We start from the raw sequence: 15,373 nt of genomic DNA, 5'->3' as shown, positions 1-15,373 counted from the left end.
CAAACTAGGTATAGTGGTAGAAATCTTGTAATCCTAACACCTGGGAGGTGGAGGCAGAAGGAACAAGAGTTTAAGGCCAGTCTCAGGTACATAGCAAGTTCCAGACTATATTAGCTACTTATCTATTGCTGAGGTAAAACACCATTGCCTTGCAACCTATGGAGGGTTTATTTGGGCTTACAGCTCCAGTGAATATGATAGCAGTGAGTGGCAGGCATAGAGGGCAGGAGCAGAAGCTGAGAGCTCACATCTTGAACTGCAAACAGAGCAGAGAGGGAACTGGGAATGGTGTGAGTCTTTAAACCTCAAAGCCTACCCAGGTGACAAGAACACACTTCCTGAGCCTCCCAAACATCTCCATCAATTGAGGAGCAAATATTAAAGTGCCTAAGACTGTAGAGGACAATTCATTCAAACCACCACACAGACTAACCTATGCAAGTGAGACCCCGTGACCAAATGAGGGGAGGGTGAGGAAAAATATTTTAATTCAGATAATATTTCATAAGCACCATCTGTGAGTTAAGCACTATTTTGGGCTGGAGAGATGGCTCAGTAGTCAAGAGCACTGGCTGCTTTTACAGAGGACCAAGTTCAATTCCCAGCACCCACGTGGAAGCTCACAACACTCTGTAACTCTAATCCTAGGAATTCTGACAATCTCTAACTTCCACACACATCATACGTGTGGTACATAAATACCCATGAAGGCAAAACATACATAAACATAAGAGAGAAAACAGAGCCCCAGGCATGACCTGGACATTCTTACAAATCTGTGGCCTCACCTGCTGCAAAGGCCGAGACAAGCAGGCCTGTCCAGCCTGGCCAACATAGTGAGATCCTGCCACTAACAACAAGTAAACAAGAAAGAAGCATACTAGAAACAGTACTTGCCAGGGGTGGAAGGACGGGCTGTCAAAGCAATGAACTTGCATGCGGTCCCTATCAATGCGCATTACCGTTTATAATCGAAAACAAATCTGAAAAGTTACCATCTGTACTATTCCAACTGTATGAGATTGTAGACAAGGCAAAACCACAGAGGCAGCAATAAATCAGTGGTTGCCAAGAGCTTACTTAGGTGGAAGGAAGGATGACTAGATAGTGCACACGGGAATTTTGTGCCATTGAAACTTTGATATGACTATAATAACAGACACGTGACATTCTGCATTTGTCAAAATCCATAGACTGAATACAAGATGAAGGTCAAAATAAATTAACTCTAGTTAATAATGATAATGCATTGATGTGTGAAGCAGGAGAGATGATGGTTCAGTGGTTAAGAGCACTGGCTGCTCTTCCAGAGCACCTAGGTTTAATTCCCAGCAACCACATGGTGGCCACAACTGTCTGTAACTCCAGTTCTAGGGCATCTGACACCCTCACACAGACATACATACAAGCAAAGCACCAAAGCACATAAAAAAATTATAATAGTATAATAATAATTCATCAATATGGTTGATCAGTAGAAAGTAATGTGCCATGATTCAAGATAATAAAGGAAATTGATAAGGAATATATGGGTACTGTCTGTATTTTTGCCCAATTTTTCTACAAACCTAAATATCATTTAAGTCAAGTATATTAAACAAAAGTTTAGGCTGGCAGTGGTAGCACATACCTTTAATCCAGTACTCAGGAGACAGAGACAGGCAAGTCTCTAAACTCAAAACCAGCCTGGTCTATGGAGTGAGTTCCAGGAAGGCTAGGGCTATACAGAGAAACCCTGTCTCGAAAGGGAGAAATTTTTTCAAAACCAGTGACATTTTTTAATTCAAAAACAAAATTTCAAAGCAGGGAAGGACGACAGGAAGTGTGTGAGGGTTGTAGCTGCACTAAGGGTGGACGAGTGAGGGTTGTAGCTGTACTAAGGGTGGACGAGTGAGGCTTTTCTGATAAGATTGCAGTTAAGTGGTCCCAGAAGAGCTGACTGATTTCTCAGCTATCTGGGTCAGGAACATTCCAGGAAGGAGGTACAAAAGGTTCTCAGATGGAAGTGTGAAACAGAGGGGTTAGCAGATAGGAGGGTGCAGTCAGGTCATGGGGTGATCTGAAGGCTGTTTAAAAGGTCTTTCATGCCTGCCAGATGTGGTGGCGCACATCTTTAATCCCAGCACTCAGGAGACAGAGGCAAGTGATCTTTGAGTAAACCGGCAGCCTGGTCTACAGAGTGAATTCCAAAGACAGCCAGAGCTATACATAAAAACTCAAAAAGGAGAGATGGATGTGGTGGCATGTGCCTATAAGCACAGCACTGGGAAGGCTGAAGCCAGAAGATCACAAGTTTTAGTCCAACGTGGGCTATCCAGCAAGACGCTGTCTCTAAGTTTAAAAAACCAGCTGGAGAGATGGATCTGTTGTTAAGATCACTTGCTGTTTTTGTAGAGGACCCAGGTTTGGTTCCCAGCACCTACACATGGGAGTTTATAACTAACTATAACTCCAGTTTTCCAAGTGATCCAGTACTATCTTCTGCCCTCTTACACCACACACATACACAGTACACATACATACTTTCAGACAAAAAAAAAAAAAAAACCCTCAAAAATACTAAATTTAAAAAAAAAAAAATAATAAGGGTAATCCCAGCACTTGAGAGGCAGAGGCAGGCAGATTTCTGAGTTCAAGGCCAGCCTGGTCTACAGAGTGAGTTCCAGGACAGCCAGGGCTACACAGAGAAACCCTGTCTCGAAAAACCGGAGAAAAAAAAAAAAAAAGAAGTGAGTTCCAGTGTCTCAGAAGGTGAAGACAGGAAGGACGCGGAGGACTTAGGGCGTGTGAACTCGGGAGGAGGGGAAGTCCATGCACCATCCAGGGCAATTCCAAGCTTTCCCGGAGGCAAAAAGAGCCAGGAGGGAACCAAGAGAATTCTGAAACCTTAAAACCAAATTTCCTGTTCCTAGGAGGGAAGGACAGTGATGCACTGACAGGCCCCACTCACATAGTAGTGGGACAAGTGGCCTTATGGAACAAAGAAAATAGAGTTCATCAGTCAGTAGTCATGATGAGAGCACATATGGCACATTGATGAGGCAAAGGCTTCTATAGAATGAGTTTGTAAGGGTGGAGAAGAGATGCCAGGTGTGGTAGGTAACCCTTTAATCCCACTCTGCATTTGTGAGGCAGAGCCAGGCTGATCTACCTAGTGAGTTCCAGGACAGTCAGCCAGGGCTACATAATGAGACCCTGTCTCAAAACAGGAAGGAGGATGGGGAACAGCAGGCCAGATGGATCTAATGGATCCCACAATTCCACAGTCCCACAAGGTGGCAGGAGATAATCAACTGAGAGTTCTCTGACCACACTACTCTGTGGGACACATGGGTGCTTGCACACACACACACACACACACACACACACACACACACACGCACTCACACACATCTTTTAAGAATGGAGGAGGGAGACAGCGAATGAGAACGTTGACTAGTCAAAGGAGAGAGTGGGTGCCCATGATCGCAATCAGGAAGCAGCTTTGGGGGGCTGGGATTGTTTGCAGTGCTAAAGATTGAGCCCAGGGCCTTGCAGATGAGAGGAGCACTTTACCACTGAGCTATATCCTCAGCCTGAAATAGCACTTTAAAAAGTTGTTTATGGCCAGGCGTTGGTGGCGCACACCTTTAATCCCAGCACTTAGGAGGAAGAGGCAGGCGGATTTCTGAGTTCGAGGCCAGCCTGGTCTACAGAGTGAGTTCCAGGACAGCCAAGGCTATACAGAGAAACCCTGTCTTGAAAAAAACACCCCCCCCCCAAAAAAAAAGTTGTTTATGTGTACTGTGTATAAAAGTACCTTCCAGCCAGGCAGTGGTGGTGCACGCCTTTAATCCCAGTGCTTGGGAGGCAAAGGCAGGCAGATTGCTGAGTTCGAGGCCAGCCTGGTCTACAGAGTGAGTTCCAGGACTACATAGAGAAACCCTGTCTCGGAAAACCAAAAAAAAAAAAAAAAAAAAAAAACCAAAAAAAAAAAAAAAACAAAAAACCTTCGTAGGTCAGAAGAGAGAGTTGGATTCCACAGAGGTGGAGTTATAGACAGTTGTAAGAGGGGAAGCCGTATGAGCAGTGTCAACTGCTAGGCTGTCTACATCAGGCCCTGTCTCAAAGACCAATAAAATAAGTATGTTATGTAAGTCCTGTAGAGGGAAGACTGAGATTACAGAAAATTGTTGATTTATTTTTGTTGTTGTTTTGGTTTGGTTTTGATTTTTTCAAGACAGGGTTTCTCCACGTAGCCCTGGCTATACTGTTGTGTAGATCAGGCTGCCCCAAGCTCACAGAGATCCACCTGCCTCGTCTCCCCAGTGCTGGGGTTAATGGCATACACCACCACCTGGCTCAGAAAGATGACTTTTTTTTAAAGATTTATTTATTAATTTTATATAAATAAATGGTTGTAAGTCATCATGTGGTTACTGGGAATTTGGATTCAGACCTCTGCTCACTCTGGTCAGCCCTGCTTGCTCTGGCTTAAAGATTTATTTATTGTTATATCTAAGTACAGAAGAGGGGATTAGATTTCACTACAAATGGTTGTGAGCCACCATGTGGTTGCTGAGATTTGAACTCAGGACCTTCGGAAGAACAGTCAGTGCTCTTAACCGCTGAGCCATCTCTCCAGCCCCAGAAAGATGATTTTTAAAAGGTCCTGGAAAAGCCAGGTATAGTGGCAAATACCTTATAATCCTAGCACTCAGAAGGCAGAGCTAGGTGGATCTGTGTAAGTTTAAGATCAGACTGTTCTGCAAAATGAGTTCTAGTTCCGCTAGGTCTAGGTCTACATAGAGAGAACTTGTATCAAAAATAAAACAAACAAAAGTTCCTGTCCTTAAAAAAAAAAAACAAGGATGGGGGAAAAGTGAAGACCATGCGTAGTCCACGAATATGTGCTCCTTGAGGGCTGGTGTGCAGCAGCAGGTGTGTGGGCAGGAAGCTGTGTCTTCTATCCAGGCTTTCATTCTTAGTGCTGAAGAAACCAGGGTTGGGATGCAGTTAGTGGTAGACTGCTTGCTTAGGGTTTGAAACCAAGCATCAAAAAAAGAACAAAGAAAGAAAGAAAAAAGCAACCAGGCGGTGGTGCACACGCCTGTAATCCCAGCACTCTGGAAGGCAGAGGCAGGGGTATTTCTGAGTTCAAGGACAGCCTGGTCTACAGAGTGAGTTCCAGGACAGCCAGGGCTACACAGAGAAACCCTGTCACGAAGAAAAAAAAAAAAAGAAAGAAACGAAGCATCTCAAAAACAAGGAAGCAGAACTAGAAATCCACAGGTAGAGGTGTCCCTGCCCTCCCCCCATGTGTACGGGTGTGTGTATGTGTGTGTGTTTTCTCTCTGGCTGTAGTTACCATTATTCTGTTACCACTGTTTGCTTTGCCATTTTGACCTTCATAGGAAGAATCATACCTTTTTATGCCATTTTGTTTGTGAGAGCTAACAATTCCTTGACAATAACTTGTCATTTGTTACTGCTCTGAGATGTTTAATTTTATGAGTAAGCAACATCTGATACCCTTATTTTTTTTTAAAGATTTATTTATTATTATATATAAGTACGCTGTAGCTGTCTTCAGACACCTCAGAAGAGGGCATCAGGTCTCCTTACGGATGGTTGTGAGCCACCATGTGGTTGCTGGGATTTGAACTCAGGACCTTCGGAAAAGCAGTCAGTGCTCTTAACCACTGAGCCATCTCTCCAGCCCCCTGATACCCTTATTTTGATAGAAACACATTAGTTTTCTTTGGGTAGAGAGCTGAGTCGTAGCAGTTACATACTTCAGCCCAAGCACAGCAGTGTACACTCTGTTCACTAGTGTCCTTGATGCCTTCAAGGACCCACACCAACACTGGGTATCTTCACTCAGGTCCCAAGCTTTACATCTTGAAGATCTCATTGTGATTTCATTTATATCTTCCAAATAAAAACTTACGTTAGCTGGGTGCGGTGGCGCACGCCTGTAATCCCAGCACTTGGGAAGCAGAGGCAGGTGGATTTCTGAGTTTGAGGCCAGCCTGGTCTACAGAGTGAGTTCCAGGAAAGCCAGGGCTATACAGAGAAACCCTGTCTCGAAAAACCAAAAAAGGAAAAAAAAAAAGACACACAGACATACACACATGCAGACATATATGCGCACACGTGCGCACAGAGACACATACATACAGACACAAACACATGCACAGACACATACACACACACACACACACACACACACACACACACAAAACTTATGTTAATGACCAGAGAGATGGTTCAGCAGTAAAAAGGCTTGCTGCTAATCCTAAGAACCTGAGTTTGAACCATGTAACTTACAGAATGGAGGGAGAAACCGCCTCCCACAAGTTGTCCTCTGACCTCCTTGTATGTCCCAAAACACCCACACATGTACACAAGTCAATAACTATACATTTTAAGATTATGCCAATCATCTTTTCATTATTCTTTTTCCTTTATTTTAATTAATTAATTAATTAGAGGCAGGGTCTAACTGTGTAGCTCTGGCTGTCCTAGAACTCATTCTATAGACCAGGTTGGCCCTGACCTCAGAGATCCACCTGCTTCTGCCTCCTGAGTGCTGAATTAAAGGCATGCGCCACTGTGCCTGGCTCTCTTTATAGATCTCCTCTTTTCCAAAGTGTTGATTCAAGTCATTTCCCCCGTTATTTTATTGTTGTTTTCTTACTAGCTGTAGGTGGTTTGGTTTGGGTTTCGTTTTCAGACAGGCTATCATGTATAGAAACGATTAGCCTTGAAAACCTGATGCTCTTACCTAACCAGATGTGCTTCCACACCTGCAGTTTTTAACAATGTATTCTGAATAAAAGTCCTTTGTAAAGTATAGTAGTTACAGGTGCCTTCTTTCCACCTGTGTGCATTGCCTTCCTGCTCTTTTTTTTTTTTTCCTTTTGAGGCACAGTTTTTATTGGGTTCACGCCAGGAGTGCATTGGTCTTGAGTCCCTCTGTGAGCTTGCAGATGTTCTTCTACACATTGTTTCTCAAGAGCTGCTTCTCCTTCTGATAGTGGATCTTGGCCTTGTCCTACCGTTTCTCCAGAGTGGCTGTCACTGCCTGAGTACTTCCACCCCACCTCATGAGCCAGACACCCCAGGTAAGCACACTTTCTGGTAGGCTTCAGCCTAACAGCCTTGAGGGCAGCAGGGACCACCATCCGCTTTTTTGTGTCATAGGGTGGAGGGCTCTGTCCAACACTGTGAGGCGCTCCAGCGCAGCCTGGCCTCTCTTAGTCTTGTGGGGCAGCATGCCTGGCACAGTGCGCCAGAAATGTGGCCGGGCGCTCAGAAGCGTAGGGGCCTTGAGAGGGGTTGGTATTCATCCACTTTCGGAGAAAGGCCAGATACTTTAACTTGTTTCTGTAGAAATGTCCAGAAATATTAATGCCCTCACAGCATACAACCACCACCTTCTGGCCTAGCAGTACCTGCTTGGCCACAGTGGCCACCAGGCAGCCCAGAAGAGAGCCTAGACCATCCAATCCTAACTAGAACCTGCCCCACCTGTCTTCGGCAGACACCTGGGACGCCTTCCTACTCTTTTAGGGGAATTTTTTGGTCATTATGTGTGTGTGTGTAGCATAAGTGATCATGGATGTCCACGGATGTGCAAGTGTGTGCAGCCATGTGCACATCAGAGGAGGGTGTTGAATGCCCTGCTCTGTCACTCTCATCCAGATCCACTTATCCTCTGTTTCCCTTTTAAAGAGTAGGCCTTCCAGGGATATCCACTGAATATGGCCTAACAAGATATAATAAGACTAGGCACAAATCCTCATCAATTCTGGATGTGGCAACTCAGTAGGAGGCAAAGGATCCCAGGAGCAGGCAAAAGAGGCAGAGACAGGCCCACTCCCACTTTTGGGTGTCCCACCAGAACACCAAAGTACATGTCATAAGATACATGTACAGGACCTAGCTCAGACCTTGTGCATGGCTTTTAAAAAAAGATTTATTCATACATATGATGCTCTATTTGCATGTGTGCCTGCATGACAGAAGAGTGTCAGATCTCATTACAGATAATTGTGAGCCACCATGTGGTTGCTGGGAATTGAACTCTGGAACTCTGGAAGAACAGTCAGTGCTCTTAACCGCTGAGCCATCCCTCCAGCCTCTGTCTGACTTCTTTAATATACATACAAATAAAGTGTTTTCAAGGTTCATCCAAGAAGCCCAAAGGTTTGGATTCTATTTACAGGGGCTGGAGTGGAGGGATGAGGTCGCTTTGATTTTGAGACAGAGTCTCACTATGTATGTATCCCTTACTGACCTAAAACTCAGTATGTAGACCAGGTTGGCCTCATACTGACAGAAATCTGCTGCTTCTGCCTCCCACTTGCAGGCACCACCACACCTGGCCAATACAACAATGTTACGTTATTTTGTTATTATTTAATTTTGAAGACAGTATCTCACTATGTATCCTAGGACTTACCTTGAGACTCCAACCACAGCTGGGTGCTGGGACCACAGGCTGGCAATGTGGCTCATATAGTCAGAAAGTTCTTTTGTTTTCTTCAGGCCTTGGTTATCTTCTTGTGTTTGTGTTTATAAGCTGTTATGAATTAGGTTCACATATCATATGAGCTTAGAGAGCAAAGTGCATCTCCACCATTTGTTCCCCTCTGACTTGCCATAGAGTGGCACTAAGCTGTTTTTGTTTTATTTTGAACAAAGCCTACTGTGTCCTCAAACATGCGGTGTAGGCATGGGTGGCCTTGAACTCTGATTCTTCGGCTTCCACCTCTGCATGCTGGGATCACAGGCAGGCAGGGTGCTGGGCAAGCAGACTGCCAGCTGAGCTCCCCCTGCAGCACAGTGCTGGGCTCCTAAGCACCCAGAGGGCTAAGCTGCCCCCAGCTCACTTCCCATGTTCCCATGTTCAGAGCGGCCTTTCCTACTGCGCTTCCTTCCAATAACTTTGTAAGCATGCCCCCACTCCTTCTCCCTCTCTTTTCTTTTTGAAACAGGGTCTGTGTAGACCACACTATCCTCAAACTACTAGAGAGTCAATTGTCACTGCCTCCTGTGTGCTGAGATTAAAGGCCAGCGCGAAAGCACCTGGCCTGTTAGATCTAAATTTGGTAAATTTTTTTCTCCCTAAAATACCTGGTTTTTGTTCCTTACCCTGAATGCTGACTAGTAAGTTATCTAGGCATGTAGTGGCATATCATCTGGACCCTAATACTATTTGTGGCATATATTTTTGTCCAGAGCTTAAATGTGTTGTACTAGAAGCTTCCTTGCTATCAGGTAGGTGAGACTGTGGCAACAAAAAAATGTGTCCCAGTGATTTATTGTAGATGTCGCCATTGCCGTGTAATAGGAATGTAAGCCACCAAGAGGCTGGAGCTGGCTCAGTTGGCTAGAGCACTTGGTGTTCTTGCAGAGGACCCAGGTTCAGTTCACTGTACCCACACAGGGGCTTACAGCTGTATATAACTCCAGTTATGGGGATCGAGCACTGTCGTCAGTCCTCCACAGGCAACAGCACACAACATGGTGCATGTACATGCATCTCATATACATACATTCATACATATAAAATAAGAATAAATAAATCTTTTCAAAGGCCACTAAGACCACCACTGCATGTGTGTGCCCACCATCCTCAAGTCTCAGGCACACACATGTTCAGGAGCAGACTTCAGAACCTGGGAGTTTCACAAGCTGGGCTGGTGCCTGTGGCCTTAACTAGGTGGGAACCTGAGGCACATCACTCAATCCCAGAGTTCAGAGTTCAGGGCCAGCCTGAGCAACAAAGCAACACACACACACACACACACACTCTCCACTGCCTGACCCCAGCACTCAGTCCACATCTGTTCTCTGGGTAACTGTGTACATGCGGTCACTATCTTTACCTAATATCACTGCCTGTGAGGCCTTTGCTAAGCCTTCCATCTGAGCACCACGGGCTACCTGGAAACGCTTCAGAGGCTTCTAAAGCCCCATGACAAGAAAAAAGCTCCATTTCCTGCCATGCGCTCTCATTTCTGAAGCTAAATCTTATGGGATGCCACCACTAAACCAAATGCAGAAACCCAGGAGCTGTCTCTTCCTCATCCCAAGGCCCTGAGATTGCTCCTAGAAATGACCAGGAAACTGGATGCTTCTTGGGCATTACTGTGTGACTAAGTAATTTAGATTTATGCAAATCTATCTGTGAGCCCAGCACCCCACCCTTCTTCCCTCAGTCACCCCCATCTGCCTGCCTTGTCCACAGAACTAGTCAGAGTTGGAGCTTAGCGTCGTTCTTCTCTCCAGTCCCCACACTCAGCTCAAGCTCCATGCTTTCTGAGCAGTCTGGGCCTCGCCCGCCACTCCTGCCTCCTGTGCCGCCATGCCTGTGGCAGCACTGTAGGTTGAGGCTGTGAGACTGAGAAAACAAGCCCAGCCTGGAGGCTCACACCTGTCACTGTCGCCCTGCAGTCAGAAGTAAGTCCAGCCGACTTAGTGAGAACCCGTCTCTTTTAGGCTGGCCTAGAACTCACTGTGTAGGTCAGGCTGGTCTGGAAATCATCCTGCCTCTGAAGTACTGAGATTTTAGATACAATATAAACAGCTAAGAAGTGATTTGAAAGTTTAGAATTGCATTTGGTGTGTGCCTCTGTGTGTGTGTGTGTGAATGTATTGGGAGGGAGAGATGTCACCCTGTGTGGACATCTAAAACCAGTTTATGGGAGTTCTTTCTTTCTTTCTTTCTTTTTTTTTTTTTTTTTTGGTTTTTTTTGAGACAGGGTTTTTCTGTGTAGCCTGGCTGTCCTGGAACTAACTTTGTAGACAAGGCTGGCCTTGAACTCAGAAATCTGCCTGCCTCTGCCTCCCAAGTGCTGGGATTAAAGGTGTGCACCACCATAGCCCAGCAGGAGTTCTTTCTTATAGCATGTCATCCCGGATATTGAACTTGGGTCTTTAGGCTTGGCTGCAGATGGCTTTACCTGCTGAGTCATCGCAGTGACATTTGTTACATATCACCCAGCTCTTGGCTTCGGCCTTCAATTTTACTCCCTAGAGTTGTACCATTTTGGTGAACCGCTAACATTTTTTAGCGCACAATTCTTGTTAACAATGTAAAAGGTCTTCCACTAGGTGTGGTGACCCCACACATGTAATTCGAACATTCCAGAAGCCACTCTGGCTCAGGTAAGAAGGTCTAGGCCAACTAGCTCTACATAGTGAGACCTTGTCTCAGAAAACAAAACATACAGGGGGTTCTTTTTTCTTTTTCTTGTGTTTTTCAAGACAGTGTAGCCACGGCTGTCCTGGAACTCATTTTGCACACCATTCTATCTGTCTCTGCCTCCCAGCTGCTGGAATCAGTCATGTGCCCTGACTGGGGACCTCCTTTAAGGGCTTTGGGAATGGCATTTGATTGGAGAGTTCCAGTTTGAGCTGCACTGCTGTGCATTAACGGTCCACCCCGGCCATTCCACTGCAGCAGTGTGGCAGTGTCCATTTTGTTTGTTTGTTTGTTTCAGGGCAGGGTTTCTCTGTGTAATCCTGGCTATTCTGCAACTTACTCTTTAGGCCAGGCTGGCCACAAACTCAAGAGATTCACCCATTTCTGCCTCCAAGTTCTGGAATTAAAGGCCACTATTCCCCTCAAAGTGTTTCTCTTTCCTAAACGCAGGCCTAGAGTCCCTCCCACCGCCCTATTGGCTGACACAGGAACAGGTGCATGGCACAGCTGTTGCAGACACCCAAGCTGCCTGCACAGCCATCTGGCCAGTCCTCGTTTCCTGCTGTCTTGTATCAGGAAGCTTCTTCCTGTCAGCTGATCTTTCACTTTTGCATTCACTTTACATCCCAATAGCTGCAACCCTCCTCCCAGTCCCCATCCCCCCATCACTGTATTTTCAAAAACACTCTATTAACCATTTCTTCTTCCCAATTAAGTCCCATTTTACTCTCATGTCTTTTCTCCCTTTTTTACATGTATGTCATGCCTCAGTGAATTTCATCAGGGTTGCTTACAGGAGCACTGAGTACAGTACGAACATAGCACCTTACCGGTGACTACAGTACTAAAGAAAATGATATAACAGTTTATACCTGTAGTCCCTGCCTTTGGGGTGCTGGACCAGGTAGGTTAGCCTGGACTATATAAAGAATTTCAGGCTACTTACTCTGATACTCTGACCTACAAGGATAAAAACATAAACAGAAGAAACCAATGTCATAAAGGTAAGGGGTGGGGTACTGTGAAACAGGAACAGAAGGCATTTCTCATTAAGAGAAACGTTGTCAATGAGGGAAGAATAAAAGGAGAAATAGCTCATGCTAAGGAGGGAGGGAGTGTCTGTCTTTGAGGGAATATGGGTGGCAGTTGTGCCAGTAAAACTGATACTCTCGTCAGGCAGTGGTGGCACGCGCCTGTAATCCCAGCACTCTGGGAGGTAGAGGCAGGCGTATTTCTCAGTTCGAGGCCAGCCTGGTCTACAGAGTGAGTTCCAGGACAGCCAGGGCTACACAGAGAAACCTTGTCTCGGAAAAAACAAATCCAAACAAACAAACAAACAAACAAACAAAAAACCCTGATACTCTCTTCAGCCCAGTGGCCAACTATGCTTTCTAGAGCCAGGCAAACATGGTGGGTGTTAAGTCAGCTGGTCCTCACCGTTGGAACCAGCTGTCCTTGGTGTCTTTATATCCAGAAATCTTGAACCTAGGTCCTTTGTTTCTTCCTTTTCTGGGCTGGAAGGTGGATATAATTTAGGGAACTAGTCATTGAAAACCATGATGCTAAGCCAGGCAGTGGTGGTGCACGCCTTTAATCCCAGCACTTGGGAGGCAGAGGCAGGCAGATTTCTGAGTTCCAGGGCAGCCTGGTCTACAGAGTGAGTTCCAGGACAGCCAGGGCTACACAGAGAAATCCTGTCTCGAAAAAAACAAAACAAAAACAACAAAAAAGAAAATGTCTCTAATTCCAGCTAACAGAATCTATAGTATAGATGGTCAACATGAGTAGGACTTTGTGAGCCCCCTGCCATGACTTTATAACATATTTTGGACCATCAAACCCTGCCTCATTACCCTGACCTGATGTCTCTGGGAGTGCAAAGACAGGCTAGTCTACAGAGTGAGTTCCAGGATAGCCAAGACTACACAGTGAAACCCTGACTTGAAAAACTAAGAAAAATAAAAATAAAAAATATATATGCATTATATACATATATAAACACATACACACATACACATATATATCCCGGATCACCATAAGTTATAATCATTTCCTTACTCTACACTGAGTTTGTTCTTTCAGATAGGAGGTTATGTCTCTCTCATAGCTCCTAGGTATATAAAAAGATTACTTTTAGGATTTGAAGAGTCAGATGATTCATGCACTTGGAAGGTTAAAAGAGTTCAAGGCCAGCCTGAGCAACAGAGACTCAAACCCAGCTGTAAAGTGACTAAACTCAGGAAAGAATTCACCTTTGTAGGGCAGCGTGTTGAAATGACTCTGCCACCGTCATGCACCCTGGCTGGGGACCTCCGTTTAAGGGCTTTGAAAGTGGCATTTGACCAGAGAACATTCTGAGTTCATTTCCTGGGATCCACATGGTAGAAAACCAACATTCACAAATCACTACTGAGCTCCATCCACATTGCACCACTACCATACACACACACACACACACACACACAAGCAAATATACAAAAAGGTCAGTTCTTTTTATATTATCTCCTGTGAGTCTTATGGATGCTAACAAAGATAATGATTCCAAAACTTGCAGTGAATTTGAAATTGGTTTTATAGTTTAACCTGTGTTTTCTTAGAGGTCCTCCCTTAATAAACATTTCCTATTATATGGGAAGAAAATCATTAATCCAGCGCTGGTTAGAGGCACAGGCAATATCACTTTAAGCTGGAGGCTAGCCTGTTCCAAAGGAAACCCGTCTGGAAATGAACCAAGCGGGCTGGAGCCGGCTCAGCACTAGATGCTCTGGTAGCACTCAGGTTGTTGAAGTGCTTGTCACATAAGCAAGGCAGGACATCATGCCTGTAATCCCAGCACTGGAGAGACAAACAAGGATCTCTGCAGATCCTCAACAAACTGGCAAGGCCCGCATCCCATGGGATCATCTCAAAAGATAAGGGGGAAAGGGACTGAGGAAGATGCAGGGCCCACCCGTCACCACATAAGCACACCCGGGCGTGTGAACGTGAACATGCACACACAAACATACAAAGCAATCAAACAATTCTGATGTATGGGTTTAATAGCCTAGTACCTAGTGTAATAGTAGGTATATCTAAGACATGAATGAGAAAACTGGTTCAAAAGAAGGGGGCTGATAGGAAGTAGAAGATAGCTCAACAGATTAACAACACTTACTTTTGCAGAGAACCTGGGTTTGCCTCCCAGTATTGATAGGACCACATGTAATGCCAGTTGTAGGGAATCTGATGCCTTCTCTGGCCTCCCATGGCATCAGGCAAGCAAATGCTGCACACTTACATGCAAGTCAAACATACATACAATTTCAAAAAATACTTTGGGCTGCAGAGATGGCTAAGTGGTTAAGTGCTCTTATAGAGAACCTGGGTTCAGTTCCCAGAACCCATATGGTACCCCACAGCTGTCTCAGTGCCAGGGAATCTGGTGCCCTCTGCTGGCCTCTGTAGGCATCAGGTACACAAATGTCAAAAAAAAAAAAATGCAGCAAAGCACCCACTGCCATAAAAACAAACTATTAAAATAAGTAAATAAAAGGCTTGGCAAGATGACTCAGTGGGCAAAGGCACTTAATGCTGTGAAAATCTAAATTCAATCCCTAGAACTCACAGGTAGAAAGAAGGAACATATTCCTATACATGCTAACATTCATGTTCGTGTTACTGTATGGACATGCCACCCCACCCACAAGCAAACCCAACGCCAGGCTGTTGTTTTCTGAGTTGAGAAAGGCACACATAAAGTCAGGCATAGTGGCCTATGTCTTTTAATCCCAGCACTTGAGAGGCAGAGGCAGGTAGATATCTGAATTTCCACATAGTGAGTTCTAGAGCTACATAATGAGATGGTGAGGGGAGGGGCGGGCTGCAGGGATGGCTCAGCGTGCACACATAAACACTGACCTCAGGAGCCTGCCTTATAGTCCTGGCTCTTGGGAGGCTACAGCAGGGCTGCCATGAGCTTTACATATAGCTAAGCTTGGACTAGACTGCAAGCATATGAAGAAAAGCCGGAGAACAGTGAGAACTAGTCCACCCACGTGTCAGAACTCCAGCTCCTGCCTAAGCAGCATGGGCTTGTTCTGTTGTATTTTAGGGCAAATAGAGGTTCCATGCTTCCTGTCTGTCAGGCACTAACTAGTCTGAGACAAAAGGAAACCACGTGAGGCAGTGCTGCAGTCC

The 15,373-nt window shown here is 45.2% G+C and overlaps 1 pseudogene; it reads right to left on the bottom strand.

Moving 5' to 3' along the window:
- Nucleotides 1–6,979: 6,979 nt before the first annotated feature.
- LOC127683596 (60S ribosomal protein L13a-like) lies at nucleotides 6,980–10,964 on the bottom strand (annotated as a pseudogene).
- Nucleotides 10,965–15,373: the final 4,409 nt, after the last annotated feature.

Source organism: Apodemus sylvaticus, chromosome 4, assembly GCF_947179515.1.
Source record: "Apodemus sylvaticus chromosome 4, mApoSyl1.1, whole genome shotgun sequence".
In the NCBI taxonomy this organism is placed as follows: Eukaryota; Metazoa; Chordata; class Mammalia; order Rodentia; family Muridae; genus Apodemus; species Apodemus sylvaticus.
The sequence above is the reverse complement of the archived record's forward strand: the minus strand, read 5'-3'. Positions and strand labels throughout refer to the sequence as shown.